Source organism: Mus musculus, chromosome 10 (assembly GCF_000001635.26).
Source record: "Mus musculus strain C57BL/6J chromosome 10, GRCm38.p6 C57BL/6J".
Taxonomy (NCBI): Eukaryota; Metazoa; Chordata; class Mammalia; order Rodentia; family Muridae; genus Mus; species Mus musculus.
Genome location: NC_000076.6, coordinates 17,656,794 through 17,678,978, shown reverse-complemented (window position 1 = coordinate 17,678,978; position 22,185 = coordinate 17,656,794). Strand labels below are relative to the sequence as shown.

Sequence of the window (22,185 nt, the reverse complement as noted above, 5' to 3'; positions counted from 1 at the left end):
GAGGGGGCTGATATTAGGATGTAAAGTGAAAAATTAATTAGTTAATTAATTTTTAAAACACATGCACCCTGCCAAGAGTTTTCTCTGGTGGTGGCAATGCATGCCTTTAATCCCAGCACTTGGGAGGCAGAGGCAGGTCATCTCTGAGTTTGAGGCCAGCCTGATCTATAGAAAACTAAGTTCTAGGACAGCCAAGGTTACACAGAGAAACCATGTCTTAAAAAAATAGTTCTTTATTTTTGATTTTTTCCATTATTGATAGAGCAATGCGCTGCTTAAGACTAGGGTGCATGCTACAATAGCAGTTTTCTCACTTCTGTGGTGTTACGGTGCCAGGCGTCTGTTCGGTAACCCATCTTCCACATTTTCTTGCAATGGCTCTGTGGAGAACTTGAGGTTGAAAGCATCTTCCAAGAGCTGGCCATCTTGATTTCCTCACATTAGTGTGTAGACTTGCAAAATAAGTATTTCTGGCATTTTAGCAGTAAGGGGGAAATCAGCTTAGAAATGTTAAACAGAGCTTGCTCGTGCCTTTGATTGTCAGCTCTGTGGTTTCTGCTCCAGGTCATTCTCACAGGCCACAGGATCTCCTTACAAAACTGGCAACTTTCACCTCTTATAATAATGGGGATCCCCCCTCCCAGCATGAAATTGGTGAAGTGTGAAATCGCTCCTGCCTGGTCTCTGAGAGCACTCAGGAGCATGGCCGCGCTCTGTTCCACTCTTGCTGCTTAGGTTATTGGACTTAATATCCATAACAGCTTCTGGAAATGAGTCTCACCTTGGATGGTATCTTTAAATGGTAGACAGACAGACAGACAGACACACACACACACACACACACACACACACAATTCCTAAAGTTATTTCCCTTATCCTTGAGTTCACATTTCAAGGTCCCAGTCAACCAAGATATGAAAAAAAAAAAATTGTGGTACTGTACAATTAGGTGTAAGAGAACAGGAGAGAGTGAGAGAGTGAGTGAGTACTCATATCTCTTCAAAGTATATACATGTTTAAAAGAATATATATTTAAATATGCTTTTAATTGAAATAGAAGGACATCATTTTGGCCCCCTTTTCCTCCTTCCTACTGGCTACCCTCTCTCAAACCTCTCCTATGCATACCTCCCCCATATCCTTTCAAGTTGATGGCTTATCCCCCCTTTGATTGTTATAGTTACATACAATAACAAATATTTATAGATAAAACCTGCTGAGTTCATTTTTGTTGCTTGTATCTATATGCTTTTAAGGCTGGCCACTACGCATTGGGCAACCTGTAGATACTTTCTGGGGTTGGGACTCCACGTCTATTCATGGTTCTGGGCTTCTTTGTGTTACCATTTCTAGGAGAGACTGGTTTACAGAAGACCTGATAGTGTGTTGGCTCTTAGTCTTTCAGACTCTTCTGTGGTGTCCCCTGAGCCACAGATGCAGGAGCTATTATGTAGATGCACTGGCTGGGGCTGGGCTCTTCATGATTGTTTATCTCTGCATCGCGTCCAGCTGTGGTTTTCTCTGATGGTCTCCGTTTGCTGTAATGAGAGGCTTCTTTGATGAGGAGTAGTTGCTACACTTATCTGCAAATCCCATTTTTCTTGAGTTTAAAACTGTTATACTTTATTATCATTGTTATTTTTACCTCTCAGTGTGCCTAATTCATAAAATATACATGTTTATAGGAAACCACACAATATATGAAAGGGTAGTCACTATCTTCAATTGCAGGTATTCATTGGGCATCTTAAAAATAACCCTGTGGATAAAGACAGGATGCCTATATGTAATATGACACGCCACAGGATAAACTTAGATTTCGGATTTTTTTTTCTCCATCCCTTACCTCTCACCCTGCTCCCTACCAGACTGGTATATTGTTCTCAGTTTCTCCAGGCTCTGCACTCACAGGCTAGCCTCAAGATTCCTACCACCAGAACATATTAAAAAGACACATTTCCTGTTGCTGCTTGCTATATGGTGTGTGAAATCTCCACAGAATTTGTTTTCGTGTCTTTTCCAAAATAATCTAGAAGACTGCTAGTACCACGAATACAACAGTGGGAAGCTGGGGTGTTTGTGCCTCATGGTAAGCCATTATCCCTCGCTTCTATTTCTCACAATATACGAGTAATGATGAGCTACTAGGCTGAGAAGTAGCGACATTTTTCTCGAGGGCAGAATGGACTTTTAAACACAGAACTGCCTTCTCTCTGGGACTTGACATTTTATTAATTGTGTCCCTTTTACTTACCAGTTCTGAAGCTTACTTTTTCCATAACTTCAGTTTCTTTTTCTGTAAAGTGGAAGAGAAAGTGCCCATTATGAGTTAGAAAAAGGGGTAATGAGAACAGCAAGTGAGCTAGAACTTGGCTAGAAATACCTACTGAGAAAGGGTTGCTTTCTGTCCTCCTGCCCCTCTCTCTTCCTTTGGCTATAAAGTTAATCTGCATCCCTGAGGTGTTGGCTCCCAGTGTGTGCTGTGGTGGGAAGCATATCCCTTTATGTCCAGTGTGGTTCTGAATGCCCTGAATGACAATGGCAATCCCTGCCTGGGGGACTGAAGTCTTGATCAACCTTGTGGTGACATGGCTTTCCCTTTACAGTTCCTGCTTTGGAAGTCAGGCACGGTCGGTCGGCCATGCTCATGCACGTTGAAAATGTGCGGGAGAAACAGTAGTTTTCCCACTCAGCCTTGCAAATCCCTCCTCCAGCCTGAAATGGTGGTTTCCAGGACTTTCTTTGCTATTATCACTGTGGACACAATTTTTTAATAAATGACCCAACCAATGGTCAACAGATTCTCTCTTAGTTTGGCACATGGGAAAGTTGCATGATTTGGTTCTGAAGAGACTAGGCTACAGTGTGGAGGACTAGGAGCCACTCTGAGAAAGTATCATGATCCCACCAAGATCTTGGCTGTTTGCCCTAAATTAAGTGAAGAAGATGGCATTGATATCTTTACTAGAGGGTTTCCAGGCGGCCAATATCCATCATTTTCTTTGCTCTTATGTTCTGAATGGTTAGTATTTGTTCCAGAACTGGGCTCTAGCATCACAAAACCTTGTAGCACCTCCTCTAACACTCCATGAATGCTTCTCATTCTTTGTATCAACAAAGAATATGAAGCAGAGATGAAGAAAATCTGCAAATGAAAGGGAGAAGAAGAGATTGAAAACATGAATTTTGTATGGCCAGCTAGGTAGATAAACTACACTTAAATCAAAAGCCAATGCACATCGCCCAAAGAAGTAAACAAGTTCCTGGCAGTGGCTCTCAAAAACCGTCATGCTTGGTCCCCGTTGTTTGTATTCTGTCTAAGTTTTCATCAACATAGTTTCCATATCAGTAAGACACATGATTGTGGTTTTATTATATTAAAAACTCAGCGCTTAATGCTGCCCCTTGATTTCGGTTTGCAGTCACAATGTGCCAAAGAAATCCAGTAAGCCAAACAAAACAAAAAATTATATTCAGTTTAAAGAATATGTACCCCTGTCACAAGTGACCCCTTTTGTACTGAAGGTGAGTTTTCAAAATTCTAGATACACTGGGCAATGAAATTTGGGAGACAACGCTGATGTGGGGTGGTAGGACTCAACAGTGGTGGCAGGACTCTCTAGAGCTCCCATTCCACGGAGGAGATCCACACGCCAGGTTCTGCACTTCCTGGAGAGAGTGAAGGTCGGTTGCTGGTTTGCATGTGGGATCATTGTTTCAAATAACAACATGTATGGATAGAGAGTAGAATGTTTATATGAAGGTAGGAATATCAGGTTCCTCCCTAATTCAGTTCCTTGGTTCCCTCAATTCCCGTTACCTTTTTGTGGCAAAAGCAGACAGCATGCTCCAAAGGCTCTGGTAGTCAAGATTGATCTCCCAGCATGGTCAAGGTCTTCCAACCCCCACTGCTCCCAGGCTCAGCTGCCCACAGCCTGGCTGAGGGTAGTCTCTCACCACACCCTGGCTATGCCTCTCTGAGCTGTCTCTGTTTAAGTTACTCCCTCTGCCTAAGATTCTCTTCTCAAAGGACCCAGGTGGGATGACTTCTCCTTGTGGGGATCCTCAATCACCCCAAAGAAAAGAGCTCTGCTGCCTTTGCTCTGAGCGGGATTGGGCACTTTCTGTCCCCAGGCTTCCATCTCAGTTGCTCACCAGGTACAAACATTCCCCAAGGTCAGGACCTCCTCATCTTTGTAGAGAGCACTGCAGGCATAGGAAAGTGAAGATGCCTGCTAATAACGCCCTTTTCTGATCTCTTTGCATGCCAGTGATCGACAGCTTGCAAACAGGAGTCCTTTAATGTTTAACCCCCTTGCTACTCCCGTACTGTTGTGTCAGACCAGTACTGCTGGACTTAGATTCCATAAAAGCATATGTTTCTGCCTAGTAAGAGTTTAGCCTTTGGAAGCTTGCTTGGGCCATATTATATCTTTCGTTTCATGTCCTAGCCACCAGATTATGTTTTCCACACTGGCTTTCCACTTGCAGCCAAGATGAATTCTCCATGTGTTCCGATTCAGTGCTGAGTCTGTGAAAAGGGCTTCCTTTGTGCAGTAGGCCCCCAGTTGGCATCTGCCAACAGATTCCAGATTTGTCACCGTGAAAACCCAAGGTTTTGGTTGGTGCCTAATGAAGGTGGTTGCTCCTTCCAGCCAAGGACCTTGCTGGAGGACTTGCCAGGGAAGTGTTTGCTCTTCCTGGGGATTTGATGAACAGTTTTGTGTAGTTCAGTGTGGATCAGTAATTTTCCACCATCCGATTGCTTCTGCCAGATAGGCCATAGCTGTCAGGTTGGTAGAATGGCTTGTGATTAAGACTGAGGTGAGGTTAACTCATAATTGTATGGATATTTGGGGACCAGCAGTGGGAGGAGAAGGCGGGTGGGCATAGGTACAGGAGAAGATCTCTTACCAATAAGATACCAGGGAATTAAGCTTAGTGTATGTTCTATAACCAAATATATATAGTATGACAGACTGTGGGTTTGTTGACAGTTCATGTTTTTATGAAATTAGGATTCTATTACCTATGAGCTTTCTAGGAAAGGAAAGCAATAGATTTTTTTTTTAAAAGATAGCACGGGCATGTGTATACATAATGCAAAAATTATAGCTCATTTTATTGAGTTCAAGATTCTTTGTGTTTCATATTAAATATTTTGTTCTATCTTCACAACAATCCCAAGAGATGGATACATCGGATCTACTTAATAAATAACAAAAATGACATCTAAGAATGTTACATAATCTTATTTTATGCATAGAGTGATATTTTAACTGGCAGCTTTCTCAAGCCATCTTTTCCTTTGTATTCTCAAACAATGGAAGAAATGAAGCTTCCTGGCCACCCTTCTTTCATGTAAAGGAAAAAGGTGTTTGAGGGGTTTGCTAGAGAAAGGCATATCTATTTGGATCCCGAGGAGCTATAGCAGAGCTATGGGGATGTAGGGCACAAAAACTTTTTTTTTTAAGAAATACTTGAGCCAGGAAGTGGTGGTGCACACCTTAATCTCAGCACTCAGGAGACAGAGGCAGGTGGATCTCTATAAGTTCGAAGCCAGCCTGGTCTACAGAGCAAATTTCAAGAGAGCCAGGGCTACACAGAAAAACCTCATCTCAAAAAAAACAAAAAAACAAAAAAACAAAAACAAAAACAAAGCAAGGAAAATAAGAACTACTTGGGGTGGGTTAGAAACAGAGATTGGAGTATCAACACAGTCAACTGCAATGTGTCCACTGTCTGTGTCTATGTTCACCCATCATGAACATCCGAGAAAAGCTGGCTTGGTTAAGTAAACTCCTTTTTACTAGCATGTGGCCATGTAGGGCACCAGATTGGCAGTCTTTAGTTTCAAACAAGCTCATATGGAACAGAAGAAGGGTTGCTCCATTACTATCTGCCCTATAAGAGGGTCAGCCTGTCTGTGCATGGAGACTTAGTGCTTTAATGACAGGCCTCTATCCTGTGCTATCTGGGCAACTCACAGTCAGTTCTATTACTTCGGCACATCAGCACCTCGTTTGCCTAGGCGTTCCCTTCCTCCTGAAAGAGATGGAAATCCATTCCATCTAGTGGGATGAGGGATGGACCCAGAGACCAAGAAGTATCTCTTAAACATGTTCTGTGACCTGACCTAGATTCTTGATAGCACTGGCTGACTCCTCCTTCCTATCTCTTCCAGTTGTTGCCAAGGCCCCAGGCTTAAGGCAACAGACACGATGACCAAAGGTTGTGGGTAAGGCTTTTCTCTCTCTCTGGTTCCTTGTTGGTTACAGAACAGAGAAGGAAACAGTCAGGAGGACACTGCAGAAACAGGCAGCATGTGAATAAAGAATGTAACGCTGGTGGGTAGAAACATTCTCAAGAACGGAAAAGCTCATCTCAAACCTGGCAAAACTTACACATACCCCAGTAATAACGAGTCCATGGTTAGCAGAAAGTCTTACGAAAATATCTGCTCCGCAGGCAAGCGTCTATGAGAGAAATATACTGAAAGCCTTATAGATCTGGATGCCCCACCTCCTGAGTTGATCCTCCTTTTACAATGCATCCTAGAGCAGGTGAGGATACAGAAATAACTTTGCAAAGGCTAGAGAAAGAGTGAACAGATATTTCCTCCTGGTAGATTAGACATGATGATTTCATAAGAGACTCTGTGAGCCGTGTGGGGGAGCATCCATGGTACAGAACACCCATGGTAATCTAATCAAGGACAATAAATAGCAGAGGGGTTTTGTATTTTTGGGTTTTTTTTTTTTTTTGAGAAGATAAACTACGACAAAGCCAAATTGGTGGCTAGCACGAGACTTACAAGGCTAAGAGCAGAGTCCAGTGAAACAGATTTTAAGTGTTCAGAATTTAGCAGAGCACTTAGGGTGAGCTCTTCCCACATTTTACTTGCAAAACTAGTTTTGACTGATTTGGATACGAACAGGATGGAATCTAGCAAACACACGTGGGCTCTGGTAAGGTACAAGGTCCCCGGTGGAAAGAGAGAGAGGAGAAAGAGGATGCAGGTTCCTATTAGAAAAGATTTTAGTAAATACTATTTGATTATTCTAAGTAGCTGATTCATTGTTGAAGTTATAAAGGTATAAACTCTGAATCTATTGACAGGTGTTCAGCAGGCATCTTAGGCTTGGATGTTTCAGCAGAAACTCATTGAAGTTTTCCAGCCAGATTCTTTAGAGTTCTCTTGCTCTACTCCAGCCATCAATATGACTATGTTCCTTACCCTCCCCGCCCCCCTCACACACCGGTCATTTCCCATGGCTTATAAGATGTGTTAGACATTTTCTGCCGATGAAACAACACACCACAAAACAACTGAAAGGAGACAGGATTTAGTTTGGCTCATGGTTTCAGAGGTTGCAGTACATTACAAATTGACTCCTTTGTCTTGGGATCTGTGTGTAGTGAGACAAAAGATCATGGCTAGGGGTAGACAGAAGATGCTCACCTCATGGTCCACAGTGGGTAGGAGAGAGTGAGAGAGTGAGAGAGAGAGAGAGAGAGAGAGAGAGAGAGAGAGAGACAGAGAGAGACAGAGAGAGACAGAGAGAGACAGAGAGAGACAGAGAGAGAGAGGAGGAGAGAGACACAGAGTCAGAGACAGAGAACAAGGGTGAGGCCAGACAGACCCTTCCAAGGTACATTCCCAGGATATTATTTCTTCCAGTCAAGCCTAATCTCCCAACAATCCATTCAGTTATGTCAGTTGATGTATTAATCCATTAATTATGTTCATGCCTTTACGACTGCCTTAGTTACGGTTTTATTGCTGTGAAGAGTTCTACATCTTGAGTTCTACATCTTGATCCTAAGCCAGACAGGAGAAGAATCTCTGTTCTGAACTGGGTAGAGCTTGAATATAGGATATCAAAACCTACCCACACAATGACCACACCTCTTCCAACAAGGCCACACCTCCTCCAACAAGGCCACACCTCCTCCAACAAGGCCACACCTCCTCCAACAAGGCCACACCTCCTCCAACAAGGCCACACCTCCTCCAACAAGGCCACATTCCTAATAGTGCCACTTCCCATGGACTAAGCATACTCAAACTGCCATAATGAAACAGTTATTTCCTAGGAGCTGGGCTCTGAACCTTGTATAGAGGACTGAGTCTTTCACACATGAACTCTTGTGGAGACATCTCATGTCTGGACTACAACACAATCTCCAAATTATTGCCATCAATCTATTTATGGTATCTAGACTGTCCACTTATGACTGGTTCAACTACCATGGCAGCAGTCTTAGAATCAATCCTCATGCTTCTAGGACAAAGCCCTCTAGGACATTCTCTATTCTGCTATTGGAAGAATTGTGCTAAAACAACAACCCGGTGTATTACTCATTGCCAGCAGGTAGACTGGATGATATGTAAGGATTGATATTGTTCATCAACTTAATGCCATCTAGAATCCCCAGGGAAACAACCTGGAGCACGTTAGTGAGGAGTTTTCTAGATTAGGCTAGTTGAGGTGGGAAAACCTACTCTAACTGTCAGACTGAATGAAAAGGAGAGAGTGAGTCGAGCAGCAGCATCATTTCTCTCTTCAGGCTTCGGCTACCATGACTTCTGCAGCATGAGCTTAAACTGTGAGCCAGAATAAGCCACTCATTCCTCAGGTTGGCTCTGTCAGGCCTCTTGTCCCAGAAGCATGTAGAATGACTAACACAGTATGTGACATTCTGTCACAGACCTATCTCTCTCTGTCTTCCCTTTGACCTCTGTGAATCAGCAATGCTCCACTTCTTTCCAGATGTCTAACCCCTCACTCACTTTCTGCCCATCCCCACTCCCTGCTGGGCTAGCTTCCTCTGTACGTGTAGACCCAGTTAAGTGGTTCTCCTTTATTTGCTCCAGAATCCCATGGGTCCCACACTTATCTTGTCCTCTCTGCTCAAGTATAAAAGCTCTTTGTTGCACATCATTTTACACTCAGAGCCTGAGACGCAGCATATGTTCAGCTAATCTTTGCTGGATAAATGAGGAGTGTATAATTGATCTATTTCCCAGGTAAAGAATCAGCGGTTAACTCACACCTCCGAGTGACGCAGGAAGTCTAATTCAGTATTGTTTCCAAGATATCATCTATCAGTGCTCACAGAGACCTTGCTGACATACACAATGGAATGGAACCTTTCTAGCACGAGATACCACTCTGCAGGCTTGTCTGTTTGTGACAGAAAAGCAGCACTCAGTAACTACCAGGGAACAAAGAATGCACGTGACTGATCCAGGAAGACGAAGACTGGAAATGGAGGGTGCACATTTCAGTTCTGTGTGGTCTTTTAGCGATCAGTTCCTCTCAGACTCTCTCTGTCTCCATAACATGAATGGGCATGGTGTTTAGTCTTCTGTTTAATGTACTTCCCCATATGCCACGCGTCACGTGTCACAGTGCTCTTTAAACTACTTCCTTGCATTGGCTTTGAGAGCGTTTGGTCCCAGCAGCATGTAGAATAACTAACATTGTGTGTGTGTGTGTGTGTGTGTGTGTGTGTGTGTGACATTCTTTCCTAAAGGACTGAGCAAGTGACCGCTGAGATGTATCGGGAAATATGTATACTCTGAAACTTGACCTAGGTATCCTAAATGACACGCTGGTCTCAGATATAGAAACTTCTACCATTCCACTGCTGGCTTCTAACCAGTAATCAAGATTCCATTTAATCCCTGCCTAAATATCCCTAGCTCATGTTATGGAAGAGCTGACACTAGGTGGAATGGATTTTGAATATATAAAGTAGTACGGGTGTCTCCCTCAGCCAGTTAGCCTAGTTTGAGTAAAGTAGGTATTTTACTGTAACTGTCTGAAGGAAATTTCCCAGCCTGTATCTTCTAATGGAGCAAGGACTCCAGGCTAGTCCAGTGCAGGGTCAGGTTCAAACACACAGACCAATCTTCCACTCACTCTGTTACCAGCAGGTCCTGATTGTGGTTATAGGTGACATCACTCATAAACACAGTCAAACTAGAGGCCAGTTAAATACCTGTGGCCTCACCTCATGCATAAAGACCTCAGCTGTAGTCAAGTTTTTCAACGGGGAAATTCTTAGAGAATGGAGCAACTAATTCCATTTGAGCTAGAGGTAGAAACAGTAGCTGAAAAGACACTGGAGAGAAAACCTGAGGTGAAGTTTAGGCAGAGGTGTCATGGTGACCTGAAAATATGAAGAAGCAGACACTGAGTTTGTAAATATTCAGAGGCCCCTCTTATATTTTCTGGTATAACGTAGTCTGGAATAAAGACTGGGTTAAAGGGAGAAGAGTAGTAGATGACAAGGTGACAAGGCTTACTTAACTGCAAATGCAAACTACAGCTTCTGAAGAGCTGTCTCTGGGTCCGCACCACGTTCTGATCCAGTTCCATGCTCAGAAATGTACAGGACTGGTTCTGACGCTTTGATTTAATTGCGAATCTGTGTTTATTTATGCTGAAGGTCCTTGCTCTCAAATGATTTTTGATCTATCAATAAAAATGCCAGTGGCGAGTGGCTGGCTGGAAAGAAAGAGGTAGGACTTCCAGGTTTCCACAGTCAAGGAGAGAGAGGGCAGGAAGAAGAGAATCAAGATACTTGGAGAGAGACGGAACAGACTCAGAGCTACAGGGGAGATCTTCTAAAATGTAGGCAAGGGAAAGAGGCCCATGAAAGGGGAGCCCAAGAGCATCTTGGGCAGCAAGACCAACTACACCGAGGGGAGATTTAGAGTCCTTGAGCTATGAGTAAAGGGAAGGGCACGATAGCTTCAGGAGGCTTAGAAGAGCCCAGCCACTGAGCCAGTAAGACAGGTTAAAAATGAGCTAATGTGTGCGTGTCCTTCATCCAAGGATCTGAAATAGTTCCTGGGCAGATGTACAGCTGCAACTCACTGGGAGCTCAAGGTGGTCTAGCCCAGACTACCCACTACACAGAAAGGTACGTCCTACGACACTGCCTGCTTTTCATTTCATCAGCTTTCTTCTCTAGAAATATTGTGATAACAACCACTTGTTATCATGTAATAGATAAACAAGACACCATAGGGCAGGAAACATGAAAAAATATTCTGACTCATTGGCTCTGGCCAGTGGTCTGGCTCGCAGATGGCTTGGTATCTTGGTCACTCTTCTCCACATTCATATAACATTCTCATCTGTATAGCACAGCTCTAATCATCAATTATAAAGCCCCTACATTTGGGTATATAAGAAAATATTGAACTTAGATTTCCATAGTTGGGTCCTATGGACCCCAAGAAAACTCTGTATGATCCTGAGGGTGAGTGGGAAACTCTTCAAAACTGTATGCAGTGGAAGTGTGTGTCATTGTTGTAGGAGAAAGTTCATAACTTTAACATTCCCAGAGCAACCTGTAACTACCCCAAGTTAAAGGTCACTAGTTTGTGAGCTCAGACTCCAGGATCAGAAGAAACTTGTCTGAAATCCAAGCTGTGCCTGTTTATTCTGCACTTGATGCTACACATGAAACAGTTCTGACACAATAGCACCTCCACCTAAGAGCAATGGGAACTCAGAAACAGCCCACAGAACATTTTTATCAGGCTCTCAATGGTGGTAGATATAATTGTACGATAATTAATGAAAGTAAATGATCAATTTTATTGTTAATTTCCCCCCATCCCCACCTTCTGGGTATCTACATTTAATAGGAGAAGTAGGGATCTTTGGAAAAGAATTATGAGATTAGAGAAAATTCTCAACAACCAGACATAATTTTCTCAACATAGAATTTTTACTTCCTAGCAAGTCAGAGGAGAAAATACTACAAAATGGCTACTCATATTTTACACCATTTATAAAGTAGTCATGAGCTAAAATGATTTATTTTGTATTGATGAGCATAATTTTACATACTATCATGACCATTAATAAAAATTAGATAAACTTTAAAAGCTTGAAGGCGAGTGAGATTGAAATGACTGCTGTCTTCACTGGATTTGAAGAACTGTTACCACTTAAAACACAGACGTTTAATACCAAGTAGTTCATTATGGAGGGATGGCTGAGAAGTCAAGCGAATTGACTAGGGTTTTATAAACATTTCAACATGGCTGCTGTTGATATTTTTAAATGCCTACTAGCAATCATTATAAGGCACATATAATTTTTTTACATTAGAGGCTAATTTGCGTAGTTTGGGAAGCATGTGATTCCCAGCAAGCCAACCGTCTGCCTAGCTGGTTTAGAATCAGGACAGGCACAATTTAGTCTGCTTTACTGAAACTGGTAGGGTGGAGATGATGGCGATGCTCTGCATCCAAACAGAGGAGAAATGCATGCAATTTTTTCTCTCAACTTCAACTAAATAAGCCACAGCACAGCCAGACTTCTCTAGACTACGCCCAGACTCTGGAGTGGTGGATGGTAGAGGCACATGATCAACTCTGACCAACCATCCAGACAGTTCTAATAGGCCAGCCCTGATGTTGCCTCTGTGGTAGGGAAAAGAAATCCTCTAAATTCCTGTTGAGAGAACATCGACTCTTAATTTGACAGGTGGTTAGTCAGGTGTATGTGAATAATCACCACACAGGGAACGACTTCAGCAAAACAAAACCCAGCCCAATTCATGAATGCCAAAAATGCCTTGTTTCCAAAATAATGATGGGCAGCTTGCCTTTCTGAGGACTAAAAGCACAAGGTTGTTATTTTCCTGTACTGCCCAGCAGTCTTTTTGCACTGACAGGAAAGCGAAGCTGGAGTCTTTTTTGGCTTCCACCCAGGCTAGCTTTGAACATGCAGAGATCCATCTGTTTCAGCCTACTGAGTACTAACACTCTGGGATCTTTTTAAAGATCTTTAGTATCAGAAATATATGTATTTCCTTTCTATTAGCATGGCCTTTGGGCTTGATCTCCCTATCCCAGTGTTAATTTCTGAAACTGAGACCCAGAGCAAGTCAGCTGGGGGTTCCAGGACCTTGAGATTGCTTGCTGTGCCAAGCCGCAGATCCTGTGGGACTTGCAATCTCTTGCTAGATAGAGAAGGTGAGAGGTCTGTTACATAGGTTTGTTCTCTGGCTGCTTTTGCTAAGCTCAAGTTCCTTTTCTCATGGTCCCTTTTGCTCCACAGATCGAAGTTATGTCTGGGTACGAAAAACACTGAACAAAGATCAGGAAGGTGATAATGAAGTGGCAGTTGTATTTTATCCTCAGAAGGAAGTCACGCTACTCCTAGAGCAATGGCGGGTCATACATATTACTGCGAATCTGCCAGCTCACCTTGGGGACCTAGAAACCACTGGGGTCTCCTTCTTTGAGTATTGAACCAGTCAGAGATAAAACTTGATGGTCAAGTGGGTTGTCTTTACCACGTTAGTGACCTGATCACTGATGTAGGGGACCAACATCACGTATTGTCCTCACGGGTTGCAGTCTATTTTTCTAGGTTGTACTTTGTCCCTGATCTTTTTTTTCTTTGTCACATCCCACTCTCCTTCCTGACTGTTGACTCAACTCATAGAAATATTATGTTCACTAGCAGTCAAGTAAGCCACAGTTTTATATAGGGTTTCTGGCTTCCTACTTGTGTAAGGTCTAGTATGTGCATAATAAATCTATATTCTTCATTACTCTCATAAGAATTATGCTTCTCTCATTGATCCTTACTTTGTACACTTTATTTTTTGAGACAGGGTTTCACTATGTAACCATGGCTAGCCTGGAACTAGCTACGCAGACTAGGCTAGCCTTGAACTCACAGAAATCTGCCCATCTCGGCCTTCGGGGTGCTACAATTAAAAGTGTGCACCACCACACTTGGCTCCTTTTATTCTCTTATTTAAAAGATTTATATTTAATTATGTGTATATGCATGTATCTCTGTGAGGGTATGTATGGGTGCAGGTGCCAATAGAGTCCAGAAAGGGGCATCAGATCCCCTGGAGCTGGAGTTATTGGCAGTTGTGAGCAGCCACCCTGCTGTGGATGCTGGGAACTGAACTCTGGTTCTCTGTAAGAACAGTATTTATTTACTCTTCACAGCTGAGCCATCTGTCTTACGCTGCACACTTATCCTAAGTGAACACCAGCATCTCTTTCTAATCAGTTGCACAGGAGGTCTGCTGTTACTTTCACTGTCTTCAGGCATGAAAGTTCTTTTGTAATTTATCTCATATAGTGTTTACTATGTAAGGCGGAGCTTGTCTTGTGAAACTCAGCTATATCATCTATAAGGTCATAGGCATAGTTTACATGGATATGGGATGGAAGAGACAAAGAGCCCAACTGGGTAAACATAGACAGGTTAAGATATTAAAGAGCCAGTTTCACACCTCAGTATATGAGAGATGAAGAAAAGATGAAAGTTGTTAAGTCAAGGTAAATACAAATTCAATGTACTTTAAGTGTTCATTGAATGAAATCATAAAAGACATTTTGTCACTTTTAGTGAAAAATATCAACATAGCAATATCAAACCAAAAAAACAATGAGTAAAATCTCTTGTTTTCAAAGTTCCCTGTTATAGCTGGTTTCATTTTCAGATGTTATTTTTCACATTGATGTCCTTTCATTATATAGTTAAATCACATTATATATATGAGTGTGTATACACACACACATACTCTCTCTCTCTCTCTCTCTCTCTCTATATATATATATATATATATATATATATATATATATACTCTTCCCTCTTCCTCATCTATTTATTTTTCTGTTTGTTTGTTGTTGTTGTTATTGTTGTTGTTGTTTTCACTGATCTGTATCCCAAGAGAGTCTATGACTACAATTTTAAGTTTTTACTTGAAATGTATTTTGTTTTCAGCTTCACCGTTTGCTTAAATATTGATCATATATGGGATCATCACTGCTTGGAAATAAGCCCGAGGAGCCACAGCTATGGTCAAGGTGAGCGCTTGGGGCAAGGGAACGTTTGGGGAAACGTTGAGGGTATAAACTTTGCCATCACATTTCAGTTTCTCACCATGGTTCTTGGCTACTGGACTTTAAATTTTGAGTAATTCTAGTCAAGACAGAAGTATCCTAGAGACTGTAACAACGTATGTAGTCTATCAGAGGGTGTTGCCAAGGGTGATGACACAAGCTGCTGAGAAAAGAAGGGTGTCATTTGGGCTCCATGACCAAGAACACTGCTAAATTCCAGGCTTTGCATTAGGTGAAAATTAGCAAACTATTAGGGAAGACGTCTCTGTATGGCTGTCACTGAGTCCTAGTTCAGTCAGTCAAGCTTTATTTAATATAATTATATTTGCACCCTGTTTTTTGTTATTGTTGTTAGGGGTATTTTGTTTGTATTTTAGGACAGGGTTTTCCTGGCTGTCCTGGAATTCTTATTGCAGACCAGGCTAACCTTGAACTCACTGAGATCCAACTGCCTCTGCCTCCCAAGTGCTGGGATTAAAGGCGTGAGCCACTATGTCCAGTGGTATGCAGCCTGTTCTAACCATGTCTTAATGATCTCGCATGGTATGAAGAGACACCATGATCAAAGTAACATAAAAAGAAAGCATTAGATTTGGGGGGTTGCTAATACAGTTCAGAGGGTCAGTCCATGTCTATCATGGCCGGAAGCATGGCAGCAGGCAGACCGGCATTGAGAGATTACATCCTGATCCTCAAGTTGGAGGCAGAGAGACTCTGAGAAAACCTTTGTAATGTATTATAATGTACTCAGTAGAACAAAAACAGCAATTTGGGCTGAATTCTAGAGGAGGTGCCAATAGTTCATGTGCTCGGCCTTCATATATTCACCCTGTATCTTTGTCTTGACTTCCTTAGCTATGCTTTCTCTGAGACCCATATTATTTTCAGAAAAATAGCTTGAAAACTGTTGGTGTGGAAGCACTTGAGTTTAGGTATAGGTCTTATGAGGAAATTTTAAACTTCAGCTTGAGTCGGGGAGGGGTAGTGCATATCTTTAATTTTAGCACTTGGGAGGCAGAAGCAAGCTAAGCTGCTCCACAGAGTGAATTCTAGGACAGCTAAGGCTACACAGAGAAACCTTGTCTTGAAAAAAAAAGTAAAATAAAATCTAAAAAGTCCTGAAAACAAAACAAAACAAAAACCAGAAAAACTTCAACTTGTGAGTCAGATATTTAACATTTTTGTTTCCATTGATGTCTTGAAAATACTAATGATACTATCTATAGTAGTAAAATTTTTCATTGCTTCCACAAGGGTCCCACTATGTTCTAAGCACTTTTTTCATAGCAACTCATTTGATCTTTCCAGCAACCCTAACATGTGACCCTAGTTTACAGATTGTAAATTATGTCTTTCTTTCACATTGCAGCTTTTGTAAAAACCAGTCTTGCTTTTGATGGTGTGGTATAGGGTTTTTGTTTGTTTATTTATCCTTTTTATTTATCTATTAAGCTTATGTGTGGGCACATGAGTACAGTGATTCTCCTGTAAAGGTTAGAAGACAATTCATGGGAGTTGGTTTTCCCCTTCTACCATGTGGGATCCTGGGGTTAAACTCAAGTTTCCAGGCTTGGGTGCAAGCTTATGAGAGCCATATGAGAAGCCTGGGACATAGTTTAACTGGCAACATTCTAAAATTTCTTCCCGGAATATAAAATAAAGTTTTACAGTGGAGGACATTTTAGGGTCTGTGAAATGTAGGGTCAATATGCCAATTTTACACAAGAAAAAAAAAATCAGGCACAAAGAAGTTTGGTAACCTGCTCAATATCAGAAACCTTGGTACTTGAATCAAGACTCTATGCTCTCAGGCACCTAGTGCCCCACTGGCATTTGGCCTGTATTTTTCTTTGTCCTCCCTGTAGTGTCAATAAGGGGTGGATCCAAACCTTGGAGACAACCAGAAGTTTAGACACTGGATTTTTTCCACAGCATAGAGGGCCACCACTGAGCAGATATCACAGGTAAGGGCAATCTACTATGCAGTTTTTCCTCACCCTGCCTTCAACACTGCTGGAGTTTGCTCATAATGCTGACTTTTTTTTTTTTTTTAAGTGAAAGCCAATTCTAAAACTGCCCTTTAGAGAAGGGACCTAGACCAAGGTGTGGTAAGACTGGAGGGGTAGCCTAGGCAAGAACTCATTCTGAATGGCGTGCAAGGGTTCTTGACAGAGACTGAGGTGACTGAGGTACCAATTCAAGACTTTTCTGTCTACTTAACTTTCCTTCTCCAAGAGCTGGAGAAGCAAACAAGAGCTCTGCCACAAACAAACAGACAACATGGACTAAACATGAAATCATCAGGTGACAGAAGAAAATCTTCATGGTTCAAAGCCGCGTTGAGGAGGTATTGGGGGAACTGAGAAGGGGCTGAGGTTCCGAAACAGTGTCAGTGGCTCCTTTATTGCTGGAGTTGGACCTAATGCACGTATGTGTTAACTCAGTGTATGTTACCACCTTTTTGTCTATGCAGGTCAGAGAACATTGGAGTGCATGATGCCCACATATGTGCAGTTATCCAGGAATACAGATTACCCAAGGGAAGGTCGTTGCCTATTTTAAAACTTTGACCTCATTACTGAGAAAAAACAGAAGAAGAGAACTATTTGCTAAGGAGAGTTAGCAGCTGATGGAGCTTCGAAGATGTTCTAGGAAGTGCAACGTAACAAGAGTAGGGATCAGATACTAGAGGCAGTGATGGGCAGGTAGGAAGGGGTCAAAGCCTTTCATTATTGAATTCAGCAATTTCATCATGGTTCTTATACAGGTGCCTACTACCTATGACTTACTTAGTTCTTTACTTCTTCTCTCTTTGGTGGTTATTCAGCTAAACCACAAAGCTTAAAGTACTTATGGGCTCAGTATAAAGACGGGAAGGAAGTGAGCTGCAGCATAGGCCACCATGCCTCAATCCTTCTCTCCCAGAGAGAGAGAACTGCAGGGATCGAGAGGACTTGCAGCCAAGTTGTAAAGAAATCTAAAGCTGGACAAAATCATGAGTGGCTGGCAAAGAAGAAAAGACCATGGGTGCAGCTGGACATTTAGGGGAAGTTCTTGAGGCCATGAAAGGGAAGTGAGCCTGGGTCCCCAAACAGAAGCTCTGTGGTCACTTGGGGCCACATGAAAAATGACTCCAAAGACCAGATTAGATACTGGGATAGAGACTGTTCTTCAAGACTGACTAGATAGATACTGGAGTACGGACTATGCCTGCCTTGCAAATTGCAAAGGGCTTGTAGTTTTCTCATTCCCAGATTGAGTTATTTTAGGCAAAGACAGCTTCTTCAATTCTCTTCTACTCTGGCTCTAGAAAGGGAATCTTCTGGGTCTTAGGATGGAGGTAACAGGGCGGCCATCCTGTTGGCTCACGAAGAGACAGGTATGGCTACCAGCTTCTGGAATGCTCATCTCAGATATTTGCCTCACTCACAGTTTATTAACAAAATTAGCCCTCATTAATAATCCTTTGAACTAGCAGAGCAGTCCTAGTTGATTGAAAATAATTATGAGCCTCTTTAGATGATTTAAACAGCACATTTGGATTTTCATTTATATCATCGATTTGATTGAACGATATATATGTGTACAAGGGTATTTATACGGCATCTCTTAAAAGCAATAATAAACAGGGATGGGGGGTTGCACACTGCTCTAAGTCTAAGGCAAGGGGATCAAAGAATGATCTGGGTGCCAGTATAAATTATGAAAGACGGGCTGTGACAGAGATAAAGTTGCATGGGGCATAAAGGCTAAGCAGGCAGACAACCACTTACAATGTCCTGAGCATTGCATCAGAGGACTGCACATTCTGATCAGCATCAGGAAACAAGCAGTGTCATTAATCTGGAACAGAAAGAATACACAGATGTTTAAAATGATTTTTTCCCCTACTGACTCAGTCTCCTGCATACTTGCAAATTGAAGGTTGTAGATTCATAACCCCTGGGATTCCCGCCCAATGGGACAGGGTCCAGAATTGTATTTGTACCCAGTGACATCCTTTTGGGTTCCATCTCCTTTCTCTAATCAGAATATATATTAAAAAGAGAGACGTAAAGCTTTGTCTCACCTTGGCTCTTCCAAGCCCATTCTGTGAAGGATCCATTCATTCAGCAAGAATCCCAAACCTTCCTGCCACAAACGGGGGCATCTCACAGGGAGCGCACAGGCCGCGTTCTTTGCGACTATCATTCAGTATGGTGCAGCCTAATTCATAAAACACTGGTGCGAACGTGCTTCCACCTGGTTCATTTGAATCCGGTTTTGATCCTTGTCCCCATCTGGATTGGCTGAACAAACTTCCAGTACTGGAGGAAAGATTATGCAAGCTTGGGAGTTTGTAACACTGTGATTTTTTGTTTTAACACCACTGTGTAGGAAAAGAGCTCTCATGGAGTGGTAAACCAGTTCATTTTCTGGGGGCTGAAGGCTTCCTAGCAGGTCAGACACAAACCGAACACCAGGATTGTGGCCAGTGTAATCTGTAAGTCTGGTAGATCAATGCCTTCTTAAGCTGTCTTTTATACCTATCTACTCTCTCTCTATGCCATGATTCTTGTTAGATATAAAGTTACTTAGGGAGGGGGTAAAAGGCAGAATGGTCCATCTCAGATCTTGGAGGATTTCCTAACAGGCTGTGCGCTCAGGTAATGGCAGGTGACCTTTGGTCACGGTAGCACCAAGCCCCACGCAGTCCAGGAAAGGGCACTAGAAGCCCCTGCCTCGTTCTCTGGGATCTGAAAAGTTCATCCATTTCCTCTGGTTTATGCTGAATCTCATAGGGCTTGCCACCCCATTAAACTCATCTATCTTTTTCCAAACCATGAGCTCCCAGGGAAAAGCTTTATGAACTTAATTTCTGTCAGTGCACCCAGAGCAAAACATCTAGTTCTCTTTCTGTGAAACAGAACTACAAAAACAAAATAGACTGAGAATTGGTGGGCCATGTACTAAAAAGAAAAACCTTTCACCTCCCCAAATCTAATTCATAAAAGGCAATAAAGCGCAAACATAACTAATAATTTAAGAATACTTTTTCTTTTCGGTCTGCATTTAAGATGGAAGGATATTCTGATGCAGTCACAGAAAAAGAGAAAGGAGAAGGTATTCAAAGAGATTCTAAGGAGTAATAGCCTCCCTGTAGCCAGAATGGAGAAAGAAGCCAGGAATAAAAATCACTTCTTAGGTTATGGCCTACTGCAAACGAATGGAAACTCACTTGGCCACCCCAACTGCCTGTGTAACCTCTCTCAGTCAATCTCCTCTCCTTTTGCTGTTCCTCAGGCCATCAGTGTAAGAGAATATTGGTAATTCTCTGTAACAAACCCGCTTCGGTTGCATTTAGGTAACAGTAAGAAAGTGTTTCATGGAGGAATTAACTAAGCGTCACAGTGTAGGCATTAATTTCAAGTGAGAACCAGTTATTCAGAGCGTTTCATCAAACTGTTGATTGTAAGCCAGTAAGCCCAGTGGAGTGAGGGGGTGTTTTCCATCAAAAACCTCTTGATTGGATAAAAGCTGGCCTCACCCAAGGGACCCTACAACTGTCTTAATCTTTTAACACATTTTTCTCAATTCTTTTAGACCAAAGAAGGAAACCTGAACAAAACTGGAGCTAATAATATGATTAAGAAGGTAGGGCAGTGCTTAGTAAGGGACACATATGCCTGTGAGATTGCAGAACCTGCCAGAGAAAAGAATCATTAAACCACCATAAAGTTCAGAGAGGGGAGGTGGGCTAATCTTCCTTATTCCATGTGGGCAGAGACGCAAATAGAACAATGTGACTTTTCATGTTTTCAATAAACACATGATCTGTGGCTGAAGAACATTGAATTTACAAGGCAAACGTTTCTAGATTTTCCAGAAGAAAACAATTCAATGTTCTCTCTTCTTCCAAAATTCAATCCTTGGTATTGCCCAGTGACTGTTTTCTGTATTTCTCTGCCTTGTTTAGGGTGGGAGCAGCTTTCGGCAGATTCTGCCTTCAGTAGATGCTTAGGACAGTGTCTTGGCTGTCCTGAGGAGGCATAGTGGTTCTCAACACACACTGTTCATGTAGCATCTTCCTAGGACTAGTGAGTTAGGTTCCTTTTGTACCAAGCAGGATTCTAACAGAGACAGGCTTTGAGTATACCTTGTCTGAGGTTATGAGGAACACAGGCTCTACTTCTGTGTTCTGAGCATTTTCTTTGGAGTAATCTAAACCGGCTCTTGTTCTGTAAACAAAATCCAGGAGGTTGTCTTGACTTCTCTGTCTCTATCTCTGTCTCTCTCTGTCTCTGTCTGCCTCTATGTCTCTGTCTCTATCTTTGTCTTTCTCTTTGTCTGTCTCTCTCTCTCTCTGAGTCTTCATTTTCTAGTATCTAAATTTTGCCATTTTCCAACTTTAAGTCTCAGGTCCAATTTATCTTAATTCCCTAATCCCATTTAAGCATTGGGTTCCTTTTCCTTGTTCATATTCTCTTGGAAGTTGTTTGTTGTTGTTTTTTGTTTTTGTTTTTGTCTTTTTGTCTTTTTTGTTTTTGTTTCTGTCTTGGAAAGTTAAACTCCTCTTTTTTGTATAAAAACACAGAAAAACAAAAAGCCCAACCAAATGTGAATTTTAGTTGGACATTTAAAAGTCAGTATCTTCTGGTCTCTGTGGGATCGGCTCCTTTCACCTCCTTTCCCCCCTTTTCTTTCTCTTACTTAGAAAACTTCTTCAAAGTGACCCATACTTAGTGTCTTCACAACTCATTAATCCCTCACCCCGTTACAGTCTGGCTTCTACCAGCCACCACTCAATTAAAACTACTTTCTTGCCAGCATCTTCCCAATTGGCTGGCTCAAAGGCCCCACTTTCTCTTGTCATCCTACTTGACATTGATGCAACATTTGACACGGTTGACCAGCTCGTCCTTATTGAAACTCTTTCCTTTCTCAGCCTCTTTTATTTCCTGGCTGGCTCCTGCCCCTCTCAGCTTTCTTCGTGGGCTTCCTCTGCTGCTTCCTCCTGCTTTGATGTTGTCTTGCTGGGGGATCTATTGATGTACTTCTCACATTGCACCCTGCTCTCCTCCGGTTTCCTCAGTCAGCCTGTGTGCCCGTGAAGTTCTCTGGCTCCCGGTTTCTCAGCTGAACTCTAGTCCCTGGTCCCTATGTCCTATTATAATTATAATGCCATTATAATGATCACTGCCATTATTTCCTGATCACTAGCCTCGAGTTCTCTGCAGTGTCACAGGCTGTCTTCAGTTTTCATCTTCTGGCTTGGAGGATGCCTGCTAGTCATCTCCACA

At 42.2% G+C, this 22,185-nt stretch overlaps 2 long non-coding RNA genes across 6 annotated transcripts in view; one reads left to right on the top strand and one right to left on the bottom strand.

The window, feature by feature from the left end:
- Gm32543 overlaps window positions 1–22,185 on the top strand; it is a 168,813-nt gene that overhangs the window by 1,914 nt on the left and 144,714 nt on the right. Inside the window, exons 2-6 of one of the 4 annotated variants that reach the window (XR_380128.3) lie at window positions 10,848–10,935; window positions 14,787–14,869; window positions 16,771–16,869; window positions 17,141–17,252; window positions 17,379–19,745. This is a non-coding gene — a long non-coding RNA (predicted gene, 32543). Of the gene's footprint in view, window positions 1–10,847; window positions 10,936–14,786; window positions 14,870–16,770; window positions 16,870–17,140; window positions 19,746–22,185 lie in introns of those variants that run through there. The other 3 variants (XR_871469.2, XR_380129.3, XR_001779719.1) reach the window with 3 other exon arrangements.
- Gm32656 lies at window positions 246–19,183 on the bottom strand. 2 transcript variants are annotated; one of them, XR_380130.3, is made up of 4 exons: window positions 18,975–19,183; window positions 18,679–18,748; window positions 2,255–2,296; window positions 246–1,538 (listed from the first exon to the last, which is right to left on the bottom strand). It is a non-coding gene; the product is annotated as a predicted gene, 32656 (long non-coding RNA). The 2 variants fall into 2 exon arrangements; XR_871468.1 differs by lacking the exons at window positions 18,679–18,748; window positions 18,975–19,183 and adding an exon at window positions 3,821–4,246.